Below are 8817 nucleotides of genomic sequence, written 5' to 3'. Positions count from 1 at the left end.
TTTAATACGTGATATTTTTTAAGCATAGTTTATATTTTTCCAAAATGTATATTTAAAGCCTGATCTGAAATTGTAAATTTTACATTGTAAAATATGATTGTACTTTGGGCCGGTGGCCTGCAATACTTAATACAATAAATATCTTGATAATCAGTATGCTAATTACATATTTAACAGCTATTTAATCATAACCACAAAAGTTGTTAAATATTCATACAATAATTAACTCATCTGGATTGAGAAAACAAAGCCATTTTGGAAATCAACCAAAAGAGAAAATTCGGATTCATTCTATTTTTTACTTCAAAATAATCTCTCCAATTTGTGAGCATTCTTACAGATTAATACATGTAATCACATGATAAAAATAAGCCAAACATGCTGATAAAAATATATGTTCCAAATCCATCTTGCTTTACAAACAATATGATACAATCAAAATGTTCAAAATGAATGGCAAATAATTTGTAGACTATAGAATTAAGTTTAAGTCGTTGAAGTCAAAATACACAAAATCACAGCTATCTATCACACCAATTCTACAGGACTACATGCAAAAATTATGTTTTAAAAGAGAAAACAGTTTATATGCAATATCAAAAACGTTAACTTAGTAGTTAAGAACTTGGACTCCATAATGAATGAACTGAATTAATGGTAAGTATTTTATTTAAACATCTATTTTAGTTCATGAAAACATGGAGAACACTTGATTGTTAACTGAACTTATATCATAATTACCCAAAGAAAAGCAGCAAAAACGGCAAACTTAAATGTATAATGACTATTTTGACAAAAATGTACAACATGAAATTAATTTGCATAAAAACATGTTACTTTAGAAAGCACTTATAATTTTTAAAGTCCCAGTGTGACGCATCTTTACATGGTTTGTTGCAAACGATTGTATAAGAAATCAAAAGAATTGTCAAAAATATACGTTTAACAAAGATTTGACAAAATGAAGTGCCTTGCATTGTATGCAAAATGTGCATTTTTTAATGCCGGAAAAACAAAGGTTTTGTCAATTTATTGGCCATGTCAACGTCACGTGACTTTTACCGACAGCAAGAGATTCCACGTGGAAAGATGGATTTAGAGCATGCAGAGGTAAAAATTCATATTAAAATGAATTTTGTCCAGCATTATTTTAATTAAAGAAAAGTATGTGTATGATGTGTTGCATACAGATGTATGGCGACCTGAATTTAACATGATTCGTTCAAATAAACTCCATATATGGAGTTGGGGCCCCATGACGGGACGAGAAAAACCGACATATCCGCGGGAAAATAATGTGGAATGGAGTGTACATGCAAATTTGTTATTTATATAAGTTTGTATACAGTGAAAAATCAGAAGAGGCGCCAGTGCACTGCAAAGAAGAGGACGTGGAAGGCCAAGAAAGCTTCGAGGGGGTAGAGGACGACCCAGATCACAGCCTCGAGCACCAATTAGGCAAAGAAGTAGACGTAGACAGCCGCCTGTGGACGATGCAGTGAATGTACTAGAGGAGAGAAGGGGAGACATTTAGGTACACAAGTCTATTTTTTTAACGACGATTTACCAGAACAGTGTACATGTAAAAGAAAATGTCAAATTAAAATAATATGTATACTACATCAGCAAGTCCAGTAGTTTTCACTAGACCCAAATTCACAAGAGTTATTTCCCTTCGGCCGCGATATTGTGGGTCAACATGCTCCTATTCCTTCATAATTCAACCAACTTAAACTTTTTATACTGGCTATTGTGGGCTGGGAAGCATTGTTTTTCTGACAATTATACATTTGTTAGAGCCTCCTTTATTTCATAATGTTTATTCCATAATGATTTTCCCCCAAATATTTCTGCTACGCCCTCTTATATTTGGTAGGACAAAGAGGGAAAATTACCTGGTTGACCCACAAGATGGCAGCCAACGGGAAATAACTCTTGTTAATATGGGTCTACTGAAAACAATCTATTGTGTATCGCCCGTACATCTCTGTATACTTCTAAATTTTCAACTTTTCAAGAACCACAAGTAAAATTTAAACCAAATTGCACCTTTTTTGCATTACAGGATCTGTAGCGTTATGGTCAAAGACAAATATATAAAAATCATAACACTACAGATCAACAGCTGAGCTAAATCAAGAGATTGTACTGGATCTTAACCTGATCAATATTTATTTTTTCCAGAGAAGAATAAATGCCCTTTCCTCCAATGAGTTGAGAGTTACCCTCATGACGGTTGTGCAAGAAAACCCGGAGTATCTTTTCAACATTCTGAAAGAACCACATCTACCTGGAGAATCTGGACCATCACAACCACCTTGGTGTGTGTGCACATTTTGTAAAGAAATGCCTACCCAGAAAGAGCAATTGTGTTGTCAAAAAGTGAAGACAGTTGCATTTCCAGACTTCTTGTAAGTTAATTAATGAATGATTAAAAAAATAATGAAGTATTGGGTCTTATTTTAACCCACTGTGTATTGGCATTTGTAGCTTACCTGAGCTGAAAGCTCAAGTGAGCTTTTCTGATCACCTATTGTGTATTGCCCGTACATCTCTGTATACTTTTAAATTTTTACTTTTTTAAGAACCACAAGTAAAATTTAAACCGAATTTGTATGAAATTAGTACATAGCATCAGTTAAAACATTAATATTAAGGATAGAGTCACCTCACAAAGGGAGATAATCAAGAAAAGACTAAAAATAGAGTGGGGTCATTAAAAAATCTTAGCAAGAAGAGCTAAAAATATGCAAGGAATCATCATGGATAGAGTAGAATATAAATTAGAAATCATGATCCTCGGGGAAAGGTGGAACCACAATAGAAAATTATATAAATTTCTAAATTGAAATGTATTGGAAAAATCTTATAAAACTGGACCAAAACTGGACGAAAAAAAAACCTGAAATTTATGTGGAAGCATCCTGAGTTAGTTTACTGTAGATCTAAGCTAAGATTCAAGATTGTTTAAATCCTGACTCCCCAGGGAGGTTGGGGATACAATAAGTATGACAGAGGGTAAATGTGGTGAAGAGCAGCAGAACAAAGCTACTCAGGTGAGCATTGTGGGCCATGGGCCTCTTCAATATTTTACAATATTTACAATTTTTATTCTTCAGGATTTTAATGTTCTGATGTTGGATGAGGCTGTCCTTGCTTTGGCAAGACTATATCGACAGGATATATTGGCCATGCCGGAGGGTGAGGACAGAAACCGCCAACAGGCACACTGCATATAGACAATTTGTTCTTTGGCATCATGGAAAACTGAGCATCGGGGACCGAAGAGTTATTCCTAGCTGCTGTGTTTGTCGAATCAGGGAGAAGTTCCCTGATCCTTATGTATGAAGGGTTTAAAGATGGCCTATTACAATAAAATCCTATAGAATCTGTGGTTTTGTTAGTATGTATATGTTTTAAACTGAAAGTATTAGATAATGTGTCATTAAAAAATATAAACATCTATAAGGAGATATATAAAACGATGGTGTCCAAGATTGCAACATTAATAAAATACTATAGAAAGGATTTGAGTGGTTATGTGTTTCACTTGCTATGGCCATATGGCCATCCTTGGAACAGGAAATCTTATAGTGTAACGAGGACAATATCTCATTTTTATAAGCTTTCTTCTTAAGTTTAGGAGATGTACGTTTCAAAATATGACCAAAATAGACCCATTGTGGGGCCTGTTACTTGTATCAGTGGACAAATATATGAGGCTAGCTTCACTGTATTTAAATCATGCAAACAATTTGCCTGCAGTTATTGAGAACAGGAGATGTAAACGATTTTCAATATATATGACGAACTCTTAAGTCTAGGTACATGAATTTTAAAATTTTGTTAAAGGCTCATTATTTTAAATGTGCTAAGTTTGAATTTTAGTCTGGTACTGATTTTTAAAAAGAAAGCTAGAAATAACTTCTAACGGCAAATAATTATTATTTGGTCCAGCATAGTTTTTTAACCTATTTCTAGTATGCTAAATCCGAAAAAATATGCTGACCTTCATGAAAATGGCGTTAAATAGGTCAAAATGGCGATTCAAAATGGCGGATATCCAATTTTTCTAATTTTCTCTTAATATCGTTCAAAAAGGAGAAATAATGTGTGAATATATCACGTAGTATAATACAAGTATAAAAAAATGAAAATAGAATGCTACCATTATTAGTTTAACTCAGAAAATTTTAGTCGTTTCTACACTTAATTCGAATTTTCTCTGAATTTTTTGTCTATTGTTTTGTATTCTGCTTTGTTCAGGATCTTACATTTGCAAATATCCATACACTGCAGATTTGTATTTTTTTTCCTCAATATCTCACTATTCTACAACTGAATAATGGTGCAGCTGTAAGTTAAAAGTCAAAATGGCGATTCAAAATGGCGGATATTCATTTCTTTTTCAAATTATTTCTTAATGTCGTTTACATAGGAGAAAGGATTTGTGAATATCTTACTGAGCGTAGTACAACCATGTAAAATGACAATAGAATACTGATATTATCACTTAAATTCGGAAAATTTAGTCGTTTTAATTTGAAATGTGTTAATTAGCTCAAAATGGCGATTCTAAATGACGTCTTATACATTCGAATTTCGTAAAATACCCAAACTGCTTAATTCTCATTCGAGAAAATATATTTACAGTTTGTTTTTTTTATTCATAAAATAATGTTCAAATGCAATTAAAGTTGAAGGATATTTTTATTAATGACGTAGAATTTTTATAACACGGATTTTTGTTTAATTACTTCTATTATTAAGATAAATTTTTGACAATCCCGAAGACATTTTTCCTATTATCTGTCTCTCCATGCTTCTTCATATAAAAAGTTAATAATATTTTATACTAATTGCTGTTTTGAGGACAATATAAAAATTAAGCTACCCCAAGAGCAATATTCCCCGAGCATTAAGGCGAGTGAACATTGTAGTTCGAGTGTTGCTAAATCATATCAGTTGTTGGAAATTCGTGATCTATTTTTATAGTCCAATGTAGAAAAAAAAATGTTTATGTTCATATGGAAGGTCTAGTGCAACATAACTTAGTATAATTTTTAAAATGATGGACCACGACCATTTAGAGGGCTAGTAGTTGTTACATCATATAAATCTGAATATATCATAATATCCGAATATATACATATTTATTAAGAATTATCAGTAAAATATATGTAAACCATAATTTTTCTTGATTGTCAAGCTCTGATTCTGTGTCCCTACATTTGCATTTTGTATTCTCAGTCAAAAATTCAACTGCATTCTCAAATATTTTACGTTGTGATCGGATGATTTTGTATTGAACAGTTAATATAATTTTTTTAAAAATTGAAATTTACAAGATGTGAAAGAAGAATATGTTTGTGTTCAATCCCCCCTCGATTCTATATACAATCTTACACTACCCTAACAAAGAAGTGTGGATCAAGTTGCCTTGTAAAGATTTTGGAGTGTTCAAGAAAGTTTTGTTGTCAAGAGAAGTGTTGACTAGATCGAAGTCAAGAATGGCTTAGGCCTATTGGTACGAAAGCTTGTAAGTGATACGGGAAACTCGCGAAATCTACAGGCGCTCTTAAATTGCATAATTATAAAACTCTTCTCACCAAAATATGCACACAATATGATTCCAGATGATAAAGTTTGAGAATTTCTTGCTAATAAAATAACCTTTCTACCCTAAAAGACAACAAATCTATACGTGGTCACGCAATAAAGAGCTACATGTCTTAAATATCAGAGATTTTTTATACCCCCATCCCCATCCTGCTTGAAATGCGGGAGGGTATAGAGTAATTGGTATGTGCGTCCGTCCGTCCGTCCGTATGTCTGTTACGCTTTAGGGTACCCATCTTTTATCCACAACTCCTCTCATACCACTGAATGAAATTTGATGAAACTTTCACAGAATCTTTATTACATATTATCATTGTGCACCTTTTATTTTACTATTTGATCCGACACATATTTTGGGTTTCCCAAAGCAAAACATGGACACTATCATTATATTCATTTGGAAGACGGGGGTATCATTTAGTGAGCTAATTGCTCACAGTACCTCTAGTTCATTTTGCATATAAAGGTTTTTGAAAAAAATAGACTTTTAACATTTGAACATAAATGTGTTGTTTCTTGAGTGTTTTTTGATTGATTGTACATGTATATTGTTTAAAGCCGTGTCTGCAATTTTGCAGCCATGTTTGGCGGACGGACTATCAGTTTTTAAAATAATCGGTTTTGAAGGATTTTGGTTTCTCTGGCCGCCCCTAGTGAGCTTACTTTTATTCGAACTCCAGAGAAACGATCTTTCACGTGCCAAAGGGGTTGTCATCCTTGACACAGGGCACTATTTTACTTGAGTTTTGACAATACCAAAATTCCGAAGACAGACTGAAAAATTAGCAAATAAATCTGGAATAGAAGATGTTAGGGTATAATACTAGTAAGTTCTTATAAGTACTAAAAAGCTGGAACAAAGTGTTCGATGAAATCGGACAAGAATTTCTTCAGTTATATTTGATAATGTGCTGAGGGATGTTTAAGTAGAAGTGCTAGTTGATAATGACAGGATTCAGGAGTGATTTTAGGTGGACGGGTGCTCAAAGGCTTTGGAACACGGTCGATACGAGGGGGAAAATTTGGAAACTCTTAAGTCGAGATTGTTTTAACTATTACCAGAAAAAATGGATCTTTTCTAGTATTTTTGTTTGTTCATATTTAATGGTCTTATCAATATACTATATATATATAAAAACAAACTGTAACTTATTTTCTGAAAAAAAAAAACAAATCAGAATTAAGCAGTTTGAATATTTTACGAAATTCGAGTGAATATGACGTCATTATGAATCGCCATTTTGAGCTAATTAACACATTTCAAATTTAATCTTCAAATTTAATTTTCCAAATTAAAGTGATGATATTAGTGCTCTTTTGGAAATTTACGTAGTTGTGCTACGCTCAGTAAGATATTCACAAATCCTTTCTCCTATGTAAATGACATTAAGAAATAATTTGAAAAAGAAATGAATATCCGCCATTTTGAATCGCCATTTTGACTTTTAACTTAAAGTTGTACCATTATTCAGTTGTAGAATAGTGAGATGTAGAGAAAAAAAATACAAATCTGCAGTGTATGGATATTATCAAACGTAAAGTCCTGAACAAAGCAGAATAAAGAACAATAGACAAAAAAATCAGAGAAAATTCGAATTAAGTGTAGAAACGACTAAATTTTCTGAGTTAAACTAATAATGGTAGCATTCTATTATCATTTTTTATACTTGTATTACACTCAGTGATATATTCACACACTCCTTTTTGGACGATATTAAGAGAAAATTAGAAAAAATTGATGTCCGCCATTTTGAATCGCCATTTTGACCTATTTAACGCCATTTTCATGAAGGCCAGCATATTCTTTCGGATTCAGCATACTCGAAATAGGTTAAACAACTATGCTGGACCAAATAATAATCTTTTGCCGTTAGAAGTATTTTTTTCTTTAAATCGGACCAGACTATTTATATATGCAGATTATAAAAATCGCTTCAATTTTGATGGTTATGGTTTCAGTAGAACAATTTATGTTTCCCTTATATAAAATTATTAAGAGGGACTTTAAACAATATACAGTCAAAGGTAAATGTTTCATCTTCTCCACAGCAAATATATTCTTTATCATGATTTAAGAAATATCATTTTACAATCGAAAAGGGTTAAGATATAAAAACAAGAACACAATTATGTTTTACGACTTTATATTTTGGCTCTGGAATGTATTACTAACAACATCATAAGCATTGAAATATCAAATTAGGATGATTTTAGAATAAAAAAGAAAACATGCAAGAATTGCAAAATGTAATTTGCAAGCACAGACAGTTATGCCCATCAATACAGTGGTGTATGCCACACACTAGAATGTATATGTACCAAAATTGTAAAAATAATCTCCATTCATTACATCAGTTATTCTACAATAATGATAACTGAATAAAAATAAGCTTACATGTAGATTGGCCTATTATTACATCGATCCATTTTAAAACTTGAAAACTTGAGAAAACTTTAAAAAAAATTTAAAGCTTGAAAATTTATAAACTAGAGGTCTATAAAGCCACGATGCTCACCTGAGTTACTGGGTATGGTCCCCCTTTAAAACTTTGCACAGACTATTGCTTCCCCACCTTACCTAGGAGTCATGATTTAAACAAACTTTTATCAATACTACCATACTTCTATATCAATATGAGTAATCATGTCTTTGCTGATCTTGTGAAGTTTTTCAAAATATTTTCTCTACATATTCCAAAATAAAACTTCAATCCCCTAATTCTTTTTGACCCAGTAGTTCTTGAGAAGAAGATTTTTGAAAAATAATATTTTCATTGTATAATATGAAAGCTCTATCTCTTCTTATTCAAAAGATATGACCAAGGTTAAAAATTTTGCAACATACTGACAGAGATTTAATGTCCCCTTGCTTTCGCAAAAGCGGGGGACAATAAACATACCCTGTATTTCTTTTGAAACAAAATAGGAATGTCACCGTTGACATACAAGTTTTAAAAAAAAATTGTACATGAAAGCCCAATGCCAATAGCCTAGTATGAAAACAAGAGTTGTTTGTGAAACACTTATCCCCCCAACCCCACCAAATAATTAGATTTTATAAAAGTGGATTTATTAAAATATTTACTGAATTGTGCCATCAGAATTTCTTTTGACTTCTCTGTCCACATTTGCGTTATAGTCCAATGCTGCCCAAATGGCTTCTAGCTTGATAAACAGGAGGCGAAAAAAATCGTTTGC

The 8817-nt window shown here is 32.3% G+C and overlaps 1 pseudogene; it reads left to right on the top strand.

Annotated features, from left to right (window-relative positions):
* The first annotated feature begins 1399 nt into the window (after positions 1 to 1399).
* On the top strand, positions 1400 to 3376 carry LOC134251750 (P2X purinoceptor 7-like; annotated as a pseudogene).
* Positions 3377 to 8817: the final 5441 nt, after the last annotated feature.

The sequence above is a fragment of the Saccostrea cucullata genome, unplaced genomic scaffold, assembly GCF_032062105.1.
Source record: "Saccostrea cucullata isolate Sc308-1 unplaced genomic scaffold, CSIRO_AGI_Scuc_v1 ctg19663, whole genome shotgun sequence".
NCBI classification, from domain to species: Eukaryota; Metazoa; Mollusca; class Bivalvia; order Ostreida; family Ostreidae; genus Saccostrea; species Saccostrea cuccullata.
The sequence above is the reverse complement of the archived record's forward strand: the minus strand, read 5'-3'. Positions and strand labels throughout refer to the sequence as shown.